Below are 12,666 nucleotides of genomic sequence, written 5' to 3'. Positions count from 1 at the left end.
TATAACTTCCTGATGACTGTAGCTCTAGCCAACATCTGACTATAACCTTGTGAGAGAACTCAAGAGAGAACTGAGCAACCAAGCTTTTGTTGAATTCTTTTTTTTTTTAATTTTTTTTCAACTTTTTAAATTTATTTTTGGGACAGAGAGAGACAGAGCATGAACGGGGGAGGGGCAGAGAGAGAGAGGGAGACACAGAATCGGAAACAGGCTCCAGGCTCTGAGCCATCAGCCCAGAGCCCGACGCGGGGCTCGAACTCCCGGACCGCGAGATCGTGACCTGGCTGAAGTCGGACGCTTAACCGACTGCGCCACCCAGGCGCCCCGCTTTTGTTGAATTCTAATCCACAGAAACCATGAGATACTAAATGATCCTTGTTATTTGAAGCCATTGTTTTGGTATTATTTGTTATGCAGCATCAGAAAACTGATACAGCTGAGATGCAGAGCAGTGATTGAAGAAGCTAATAACTATTACATGCCCATTATCTTCTAGCCATAGAATCATCTGTGGGAATCCTCTCCAAGCCTCCCAAGAGCTCTGTAAAGTGTATGTTATCATTATTATTTCATCAAGGCTCAGGGGTTAAGGAGATTGCTGAGGTCTTAAATATATGTACTTTCCACTGTTATCACTGGATCCCTATTGTAAGATACTCTCATACCATGACTGATGTTGTGCACACACTTAACTACTTGCTATTATTTAGCAGCAATGAAAGTGAGCTAAAAGGTGTCTTATATTTACCTTAGAATTCTTCTTTCGAAAAGTCACCCTTTTTTACTCAACATTTTCTTCTTCTTCTTTTTTTTTTTTTTGCCTCTCATATATTTCTCTTCTCTCTCTCTCTCTCTCTCTCTCTCTCTCTGTGTGTGTGTGTGTGTGTGTGTGTGTGTGTGTGCATTTTAGTGTTTTCAAAGAAAAATGACTTATTACCCACGAATCTGTGACTTGGTTGGGCTCAGCTGGGTGATGTAGGTTGCATATTAGGCTGCATTCAATCAGGAGCTCAGCTGAGACTGGAATGTCCAAGACAGCTTCACTCATATCTGAGCTCTGGTGTAGCTATTGGCTGGACCTTTCTTTCCACATGGTCTTGCACCATTTAATGGTTTAGCTTTGTTCTACAGTGGCCAGCTTCCAAAAGAGCTGTCATATATTTCATTATTTTTAAAGCAATATGTCATGCAAAATTCAACTGAGAAGATGTACAGTGAAAATGTCCCTGCCACCAGAACCTCTGTGCTTCTTTTCCCAAAGGCAACCAGTTACCACTTTTTAAATTAGATTTCCTGAGTCTATATGTATATCTATATATTTTTATCTATGAAACTAGCTATTACAGCATTTAAAATATAAATGGTACTATTCTTTACACACTTCAGCATCTTGCATTTTTGCTAAAGCTATATTGGTGATCTTTCTATATTAGGATATGGAGAGCTATAGATCCATCCCATTCTTTTTAAATAGCCATACAATGTTTCATTTTACAAATATTACATGAAACAACTTAATGAGTCCCCACTCAATGGACCTGTTTTTATTTAATATACAATGATATTGACAGTGGTGACACTTTTTTAAAAAAAATTTTTTTTTTCAACGTTTAATTATTTTTGGGACAGAGAGAGACAGAGCATGAACGGGGGAGGGGCAGAGAGAGAGGGAGACACAGAATCGGAAACAGGCTCCAGGCTCTGAGCCATCAGCCCAGAGCCTGACGTGGGGCTCGAACTCACGGACCGCGAGATCGTGACCTGGCTGAAGTCGGACGCCTAACCGACTGCGCCACCCAGGCGCCCCAACAGTGGTGACACTTAATGCAGTAACTATTCACTTTAAAAAATTGGCTTTATAATGTTATAGAGATAGGTATCTTTCTGGTGCACCACTGGGCCACCCCACTGTAGCACTACGAGTGGGTCATTCATCAAAAGAATACATGTACCATGCTTATGAAAGCATGATCTCAGAAATGCTGCTGACTGAAAACTCTGGTGTTTTTAAAACTTGCATCGTTAAGTTATACTTACAGATATGCTCTACCACTTTAAGGTCTCTCTCCCCAGTTTTCATTAGATTTTTTTAATACCCCACACACCACTTCTACTCCATTTTCTTAGAGAAATTATCCCTTCTTGGTTTTAGTGACCTGCACCTGAGCCCCTCCTTCAATCATTAGCCATTTATGTTGCTGCCTGAAACCACATAGAGTCAGATCTATTACTTTGTAGATCTATTACTAGCCTTAGGAGACAAGTGGGGCAGAGTCAGTACTGCACCATTAGTATCCAAGTACATGCATCTCAATGTTGTATCATCATTATTTCAAGTGTATACTCTCATATTCAGTAAGACTAAAGGACACAATCTAGAGCCAGAAGACCTGAGTTCTAACTCTAGCTCTGCTACTGGCTCGATCATTTGTCAAGTGACCTGCCTTAATTCAAGTCCCAAAGGCAGATCTCAAGACAAGGTGTTTTGTTTTGTTTTGTTTTGTTTTGTTTTGTTTTGTTTTGTTTTGTTTTGTTGTTGTTTGGCACAATTGGTCCATGTAAGGTGTGATCCCAGGAAGTGGTTGACAGAGAGGAAAAGTAAGACATGAAAGGGAAGGAAGCAGACATAACATGCCTTAATGAGTGGGTCACCACTGTGGGAAACTATTCTCAATTCAACTGTGACATCTAGGCGACTATGTAGCAAAGAACAGAAACATCCTGATTTAGGGATGTGAAAGTAGGTTTTTTATTATCTACCTACTCTCATCACTCGCTGATGGAAGATTGCTCCTGGTGTTTCCAATTGTCCATGCAGCCCCAGGACCAAAGAACATCCTCAGGCAGAGAGATGCAGGATGTCCGTGGCTATACAGAAACTGTGAAGGTTGCTTCTGGGGGGGAAAAGGGAAAATGGATTTGAACAGAGTTTGCTGTGTTTGGAAGTAGCATGTACATTAGCTAGGAATTTAGCCTTTGGCCCCTTAATGGAGTACTTCATGGTAGGGCTTTCTGAGCACTTAATTCTGGGCCTAAAGGGTGCTTAGCATGTGAAGGTGCAAACGAAATTACTATATGGTGTTTAGAATATCAAGCATGCTAAGTGTTTGCCCTGGGTAGGCCTTTAATACACATGATCCCACCAATCCTAATGTAGTATGGCAAAGTAAGCATTATTATCATGAGGCTCAGAGATTGTTCAAGATTCCACAGCAGATAGAGAAATAGAGGTCAACCAATCCCTGGTCATCTATGTGACAAATGTCCTCTAAGCTGGCTAAAGGTGAGTGGGGACACCAGGCTATGTCTGACTCCCCTTCAGAATGGCCTGCTGAGAACTAATAAATGAGGTTATTAAGGTTGGAGAAAATATCAATATTTTTAAAAAATCCATGTTTCTATATACCAGCAGAAAACAATGAAACTTAAAAAAAATACTATTTATAATAGCATACAAATTGAAATACTTAGGGATAAGTCTGACAAAAGATGTGGAAGTTTTATACAGTGAAAACTGTGAATATTGTTGAAAGAAATTTAAAAAGATCTAAATAAATGGAGGGAACTCTGGGTCAGGAGACTCAACTTTGTTAAGATGTCAGTTCTCCCCAAACTGATCTATAGATTCAATGGATTTCCAATCAAAATCCCAGAAGTCTTTTTTTTTTTTAAGTAGGCTTCACACCTAACACAGAGCCCAATGTGGGGCCTAAACTCATGACCCTGAGATCAAGACCTGAGCCAAGATCAAGAGTTGGATGCTTGACTGAGCCACCTAGGTGGCCCCTAGCAGGCTTTTTGGTAGAAATTGATAAGCTGACTCTAAAATTCACATGGACATGCAAAGGACCTAGACTATCCAAAACAAGACTGATTTCTAGGCTTATTACAGGGCTGCAGTAACCTACTATCTTGCTTAAAAAGAAATGGTTCAACTGCCTCCTCGTGATTTGGGTTGAAGAAGTCAGTGGATACACTCAGAAGCTGGAAGGTAGGAGGGGATTGAGCACAAGCAGGTTTCATCCTGAGCCTAAGTCTTGGGCCAGTTTGTTGTCTTGTGACAGTGGCAACTCCAGTGCATTCAAGAAAGTGACTTTTTTTTCTTGCTGATTATATACTTGCGGATTTTCTGGCTCTTGTTTTTGTAAGATTGGGAATAGCACTCTTTTCAGCTCTCTACAACACCAAGAAGAAACTGTAAATCAATGAAATGAATTTTAAATAAAAAGGAGAGGGGATGAAATAATTCAGTGGTCTAGAAGTGACAATGTGAAATAAAAAGAGGGCCTCAGGCCAACTGGTTGCTTAAAGGTGTGTAGAGAAACTAAGACTGTCAGAAAGCCCTAACGTCAAAGTCAAGGTTCTCTGTCACTTTCCCATTTTGAACACCACATGAGATTCCTTCTCCACCATTCCATAAATTACTTACCTCTTAAAGCTTCCTTGAATATTTCAAAGCTGATTCTCTGACATGTTGGAACATGTTGGAAATTGTGACATCATTATCTTTGGGCAATAAAAGGATAGAAGGGGAAAGAATAGTATGCTATCGCAGTAGAAGAAAAATGCAAGGAGTTCCCAATGACGTCCCAAATCTCAGAAAATGCCCCTGGCATTCCAAGAGTAGAATATTGGACCTCATGTTATTTCCATTAAGATATTCAACTATGTCTCTAGAACATTTTGGCCACATCATTGACAAAAATGATAACCTTTTGGACTTTAAGACACAGAACAGATGAACATAAGGGAAGGGAAACAAAAATAATATAAAAACAGGGAGGGGGACAAAACATAAGAGACTCTTAAATGTGGAGAACAAACAGAGGTTTACTGAAGGGGTTGTGGGAGAGGGAGTGGGCTAAATGGGTAAGAGGCATTAAGGAATCTGCTCCTGAAATCATTGTTACACTATATGCCAACTAATTTGGATGTAAATTAAAAAAAAATTAAATAAAAAGAAAAAAATTATTACTTCTTGTTCTGTAGAATGCCTATAGACATAGTTGATTGTCACTGTGTTTTACAGAAGCATTAGATAAGAGCTCCCTCATCATGAAACCACAGAAATATTTAAGGTTTATTTGAGCAACTTTATAGAGAAAGTGAAATAAAGCTTCTTTCACCTTAACTTACCAACTATTTAATTCCATAACCTCTTTAGGTCCTACAATTTTTATAGTTCAATAGTTGGTCCATATTATCTTATTTCATTTTTAATTGTTTATTATTTTCCTTGCCTCAGTATTAACAAATTATGTGTTATCAATTTAACAACAGCAAAATATTCCATCTCACTAATAAGTCTTGGGATTTTGAGAACAAGAAATTTTGAAAAGATCTCAATGATAAATCTAGAAGATATTCACTGTAGAAATGATGAAACTGAGACCCAGAGAAGCAGAATATAGAATATAGTAGACCGTGTCAGTTCCTGTTCTGACTATTTCTTGTTTACATGATAAATTATTTTTTTAATGTTTATATTTTTGAGAGAGAGAGAGAGGGAGCGAGCATGAGTAGGGGAGGGGCAGAGAGAGTGAGGGAGACACAGAATCTGAAGGAGGCTCCAGTCTCAGAGCTGTCAGCACAGAGCCTGACAAGGGCCTTGAACTCACAAACTGCGAGATCATGACCTGAGAGGAAGTTGGACGCTTAACCACTTAATGGACTGAGCCACCCAGGCCCTCAGATAAATGATTTTTTATTATCTTTCATGGTTCTGTGGGTTGATTAGATTAGAATCAGCTGGATAGTTCTTGTTTACAGTCTATACCAGTGTCCTCCAAGGAAACAGAACCATTTATATAATATATAAATACTTATATATCATATATTTATGTATACATTTGGTTTATAATTTATATAATGTATATAATATTTATATAATTATTTTACACATTAATATAAATATACATAATTATAGTTATCATCATCTTAATTATATGATAATTATTGTATAAATTGTATTATATAATTATATGTTATATCAAGATAATAACTATAATATATAATCATAATTATATATTGATAATATAAAGAAATGTAAATTAATAATTATGCAATTTATAATATATTATAATTTATATGTTATATATTAAATTATATACATATATACTTTTTGAAATCTTTTTTTGAAATCCTGCTTGGGCAGGAGTTGGTGTAGGCAACTCCTACAGTCGTGAGGCAGAATTTCTTCTCTCAACCTCAGTTTTTTCTCTTAAGGCCTTCATGACTGGATGAGACCCACCCACATATTTGAGGGTAATCTCCTTATTTAATGTCAACTGATTTTTGATGTTAACTACATCTACAAAATACGTTCACAGTAAAATCTAGATTGGTGTTAGATTAAATAACTGAATACTATAGCCTAGCCAAGTTGACACATAAAACTATCACATGGCCTCTCATAGGGGTATAGTCAGATGTCTTCTGAAGACTCAGTTGGGTGTGATGTCCAAGATGAGTCATTCCCATGGCTGGTGATTTGCGCCGGCCATCAGCTGGAAGCTCAGCTAGGGCTCTTGACCATGCCAAACTTATCCCTCTCCATTGATTTGGAATTCTCCCAGCAAGAGGGCTGAATTCTGAAGGGAGTGTCCTAGGAGCCAGCATTCCAAGAAACAGGAAAAGGAGGCTGCTAGGCCAGTTAAGACCTATGCCTGGAGCTGGTACACTGTTCTATTGGTATGTACTATGTTCTATTGGTCAAAGCAGTCATGGAGCTCACTCAGACTCAAGAGGGTGGAAAAATAGATTCCATCCTTTTATGGAAGAGTGGCAAGGCCATACTACAGACCATATGGGCTGGGAGATTTAGTTGTGGACATTTTTGGAAAATATAATGGCACTCACCTTTTCCATGTACACTGGCCAGCCATCCAAACTACCAGCACCTGCAACCCTGTGCCTCAGAGCTTTCTCTGGTGACCAGGGTCTGCTGTGCTTCTTGTGGGACAGGTTTGCAGCTGTGTGGAATTAACACTCACCTCCTATAGTTCCCAGCCAATAATTGACAAGAGTTGGATACAATTCCCTTGCTTCCCAGATCTCCTCTAGCAGGATTAAGTTCCAGTTGCAGACAATGGTAACTTGCTTGATAATTCACTCTTTATTACTGCCTTCCTTTCACTCTTTCTCTTCCCTCATCCCCCTACTATATTGCTTCCTGAGATCACCTCCTGAAAAATTTACTTGCTCTCAAATCTTTGTCTCAAGGTCAGTTTATGGGAGAACCCAACTGAAATTATAGACTAATGTGTCCAAAGTCAGAGCTAAAACTAGAGGCTAAGCTAACCCCCGCCACCCCAGTCAAGAGTACTTCCCATATTTGTTACATTCTGAAAGTTTCAGAATAATCAAGTGCTTGACTTTATTGAGTGATGGGGGAAGGGCTTATAAAAGAGAAAAATTTGAAGTATATATTAGCTATACTAAGCAGATGTTGGTTGGAAAGAGCACTGGACTAGGAGTCAAGGAATCTGGGTTCTTGCTTATTATTCTGCATCATGAATAAATTGTGTAATTTCCCCAAGCATGAGCTGGAAAGACTAAATTCCCATTCCACAATCATACTTCCAGCATTCCTGCGAGAGTCAAACAGATGATTGCAAAAGTGGTTAACTGGAAGAAAAACAGGCAAATGAATGGAACAATTTATTTTTTCTCAATTTTAATGGTTCATTCAACAAAATATTGTTTTTTTTCTTTTTTTAATTTTCTTTTTTATTTTTAAAAATCTACATCCAAATTAGTTAGCATATACTGAAACAATGATTTCAGGAGTAGATTCCTTAGTGCCTCTTACCCATTTACCCCATCCCCCCCTCCCACAACCCCTCCAGTAACCCTCAGTTTGTTCTCCATATTTAAGAGTCTCTTCTGTTTTGTCCCCCTCCCTGTTTTTATATTATTTTTGTCTCCTTTCCCTTATGTTCATCTGTTTTGTCTCTTACAGTCCTCTTATGAGTGAAGTCATATGATTTTTGTCTTTCTCTGACTAATTTCACTTAGCATAATACCCTCCAATTCCGTCCACGTAGTTGCAAATGGCAAGATTTCATTCTTTTTGATTGCCGAGTAATACCCCATTGTATATATATACCACATCTTCTTTATCCATTCATCCATTGATGGACATTTGGGCTCTTCCCATACTTTGGCTATTATTGATAGTGCTGCTATAAACATGGGGGTGCATGTGTCCCTTTGAAACAGCACACCTGTATCCCATGGATAAATCCCTAGTAGGGCAATTGCTGGGTCGTAGGGTAGTTCTATTTTTAATTTTTTGAGGAACCTCCATACTGTTTTTCAGTGTGGCTTCACCAGCTTGCATTCCCACCAACAATGCAAAAGAGATCCTCTTTCTCTGCATCCTCGCCAACATCTGTTGTTGCCTGAGTTGTTAATGTTAGCCATTCTGACAGGTGCAAGGTGGTATCTCATTGTGGTTTTGATTTGTATTTCCCTGATGATGAGTGACGTTGAGAATTTTTTCATGTGTCCGTTGCCCATCTGGATGTCTTCTTTGGAGAAGTGTCTATTCGTGTCTTTTGCCCATTTCTTCAGTGGGTTATTTGGTTTTTGGGTGTTGAGTTTGGTAAGTTCTTTATAGATTTTGGATACTAACACTTTATCTGATGTGTCATTTTCAAATATCTTCTCCCATTCTGTTGGATGCCTTTTAGTTTTGCTGATTGTTTCCTTCGCTGTGCAGAAGATTTTTATTTTGATGAGGTCCCAATAGTTCATTTTTGCTTTTGTTTCCCTTTCTCCAGAGACGTGTTGGGTAAGAAGTTGCTGCGGGCAAGATCAAAGAGGTTTTTACCTGCTTTCTCCTTGAGGATTTTGATGGCTTCCTGTCTTACATTGAGGTCTTTCACCCATTTTGAGTTTATTTTTGTGTTTGGTGTAAGAAAGTGGTCCAGGTTCATTTTTCTGCATGTCATTGTCCAGTTTTCCCAGCACCACTTGCTGAAGAGACTGTCTTTATTCCATTGGCTATTCTTTCCTGCTTTGTCAAAGATTAGTTGGCCATATGTTTGTGGGTCCATTTCTGGGTTCTCTATTCTGTTCCATTGATGTGAGTGTCTGTTCTTGTGCCAGTACCATACTGTCTTGACGATTACAGCTTTGTAGTATAGCTTGAAGTCTGGGATTGTGATGCCTCCTGCTTTGGTTTTCTTTTTCAAGATTACTTTGGCTATTCAGGGTCTTTTCTGGTTCCATACAAATTTTAGGGTTTGTTCTAGCTCTGTGAAGAATGCTGGTGTTATTTTGATAGGGATTGCATTGACTATGTAGATTGCTTTGGGTAGTATTGACATTTTAACAATATTTGTTCTTCCTATCCAGGAGCATGGTATCTTTTTCCATTTCTTTGTATCTTCTTCAATTTCTTTCATCAGCTTTCTATAGTTTTCAGTGTATGGCTTTTTCACCTCTTTGGTTAGATTTATTCCTAGGTATTTTATGGTTTTTTTGTGCAACTGTAAATGGGATCAATTCCTTGATTTCTCTTTCTGTTGCTTCATTGTTGGTGTATAGGAATGCAACAGATTTCTGTGCGTTGATTTTATATCCTGCAACTTTGCTGAATTCATGAATCAATTCTAGCAGTTTTTTGGTGGAGTCTTTTGGGTCAACAAAATATTGTGTTTTAAATTTTCTTGCAACCCTCTCATGTAGACTTGATCCACATTCTACATTTCAGAAGTACACAATTGCCTAGTCCATCATTCCACACTGTTTGGATGATCAGGTTATATTGAAAGTCTCTGGGTGGTTTTTTTTTAATTTTTTTTTAACATTTGTTTATTTTTGGGACAGAGAGAGACAAAACATGAGTGGGGGAGGGGCAGAGAGAGAGGAAGACACAGAATCGGAAGCAGGCTCCAGGCTCTGAGCCATCAGCGCAGAGCCTGACGCGGGGCTCGAACCCACGGGCTGCCAGATCGTGACCTGAGCTGAAGTCGGACGCTTAACCGACTGAGCCACCCAGGCGCCCCTCTGGGTGTTTTTTGTTTTTTTTTAATTAATGTTTATTTATTTTTGAGGGAGAGAGACAGAGCATGAGTGGTGGTGAAGGGGGGATGGGGGGGGGAGGGTTGCATAGAGAGGGAGACACAGAATCCAAAGTGGGCTCCAATCTCTGAGCTGTCAGCACAGAACCCAACATGGGGCTTGAATTCACACGCCGTGAGATCATGACCTGAGCGAAAGTCAGATTGAACCATGAAAGTCTGTAGATTGTGCCCTGAAAGTCTCTGGTTTTAAAAATAAGTCTTCAGATATAATTTTTAGCAGAGAGTTGCCAGTGGCCTACTTTAACAAGAAAGGGCTCCTGGAATGGAAAGTGATCTCTCTGACCAGACAACAAATGTTCTATCATTGCGGAGCATACATAGGCATGAATGGCCTGGATAAGATTTTTTTTTTCCATTGGTTTATTTAAAAAAGAAAATTCTATGTCTTTTAGCTCCCCCCCCAACTCACTAGCTTCTTTAGGATTTATGAAATTCACCTAGTTCTTGGTGTGTGTGTGTGTGTGTGTGTGTGCTGGGTTTTTGATACCTATCTCTTTGTGTGCTAGTGAGTAGGGTAGAAAAATACAGACAACAGATTAATAGGAGACAGGATATCTCAAGAATGGTCTTGGACACCAGTAATAATATTGATAATTTTCTGTGATAAAATGTAACCACAGGGTCAGGATGTATCTATTTATTTGCTTACTAAATCGATCACACTTTACTGGTTGAGAAGGTAAAATGTGATTTAGGTTCTAAGGATTTGGAATTTACTTTCATTTGACATATATTTTTATGTTATATTTTTTAAGGGAAATAATTTGATTTGGTCTACAGTTTGTTTAGAAAACTTTACTTTCCAACTTGACTGAATCCACAGTTATTTCCTACAGGAACTGGCCTCTTGCTACACCTAGCCTTGGCTTCTGCTAAGGTGAGAAAAGACTTAATTTTGGAATTACATTTCCCTTAAAGACTAATTTCAAACTGAATATTAAAAAAATATGTTGGTTGACAGATTCATATGTACCTTACCCCCTCCAGGGCAGCGGACGCTCTTTTGTTTGTTTTCTGCTGGTGTGTTAGATCCTGAACACTGAGAACTAATTAGCCTTCTTTGTGTCACTAAAACAACTTTTTATGAGCACTTGCTTCTTCATTGTATGGAATCAAATCCTACTAACTTTCATTGAATTGGTGTATTCATTAAAAAATATCCATCTAATAGAGGGAAAGGGAAAAAAACTAGAAAATAAAATCAGTTTCTAAGACTTTAGAGTGAAACGCATAGATTAGTTTTAAAAAGAAAGCCTCAATTTAAGGATTGAATTGAAAAAAAAACCACCTTTATTTTCCTTTCTTGACATCTACAGTATGCAAAGGTAAGAAAGCCCTTTTGAACTGGGGGGGGGGGGAAGTTGTCCTTTGAAATGACTTCAGTGATATGATTTCATCTGTATTTCAAACGCATTAATTTCACACCGTCCAAGCTAGGTAATGAAGATGCACAGATTCGGGTCAAATTCACCCTCCAGAAAAACTACAAATTAAGATGCTGCTGATTGATCCGCTGCTGGCTGTCTTAATCATCTTGATCAAAATCCAAACATTAAGAAAAGGGGCCCGGAGAGATGCCTTTGGGCTTTTGACAAACCCTCGACCAAACTCTAGGCTAGGCTAGGCTAGGCTGTAAGCCCAGCCTGTGCTTTCCTAATCTTTTTCCAGGCAAGAGACCCCATCAGCCCGCGTGGGGCTCGCAGCGTTCCTCGCGAGGGCTTCGACACCCCCACCCCCACCCCCCAAACCCAGACACACCCCGACCCCGCGAACGGGTCTGGGCTGTCAAAACACGCAGCGGCGTGCTGAGTCCCAGTAACTCGCATGACGATTAATGAGCGACTTGATAATTTAATATCGCGTGTGATTAAATTATAAGGCGTGGGGGAGGGGAGCTCTGAGCTCCCTCGCCCGTCAGGGCCGACGCCGCCAAGCCTCCGGGTCTCCGCTGAGTGCGGACCGCGCTCTTCCTTCGCTCAGTGCCTGGCAGGCTCGGCAAGCGGCGGGTCCGCGCCTTCCCAAGGTCAGTGGGCCGCGGGAGGGGTGGGCGACGGGGTAGGGGTTTGAGGTGGGGGGAAAGGTGACTCGAAGAGCCGAAGGGGGAGGTGCTGGCACCAGGCAGCGTGGGTCTGAGCGGAAGAGGTGGGTGAGCGGCCGGCTGTTCCTTGGCAAAGGCGCGGAGTGGTCGGGCAATGGCCTCAAAGGGAAGATCTCTTTCTGAAATCCCCTGTCCCTCTGGGACCCCGAAACCCCTGGAAGAGGGGGCGCGCGGCCTGGTCCGGCTGGGTCTCCGCCCGGCCCCCACCCCATGCGCCTGGACTTGGAGAGGGTTTCTCTGCAGGCAAGGGGTGGCGGCCGGGTTGAGCCCCCAAAGCCCCTTCTCCCCAGCCGCGGACCCAGCCCTGTCCAGTGCCACGCGGAGTCCAAGCCAGCCTAGGGTACGTCCGGAAGGAGAGAGGGAGTATAAAACCACGCAAAAGCCTGAAGCCTCTGGAAAGCGGACAGACGCTGACAGTCTCTGGGGTTCCCAGCTTGATTTATTGGGGAGGAGGCGCGGGAATCCTATCTAAGCCCC

Source organism: Lynx canadensis, chromosome A3 (assembly GCF_007474595.2).
Source record: "Lynx canadensis isolate LIC74 chromosome A3, mLynCan4.pri.v2, whole genome shotgun sequence".
Lineage (NCBI taxonomy): Eukaryota > Metazoa > Chordata > Mammalia > Carnivora > Felidae > Lynx > Lynx canadensis.
Note: the sequence above shows the minus strand (reverse complement) of the source record.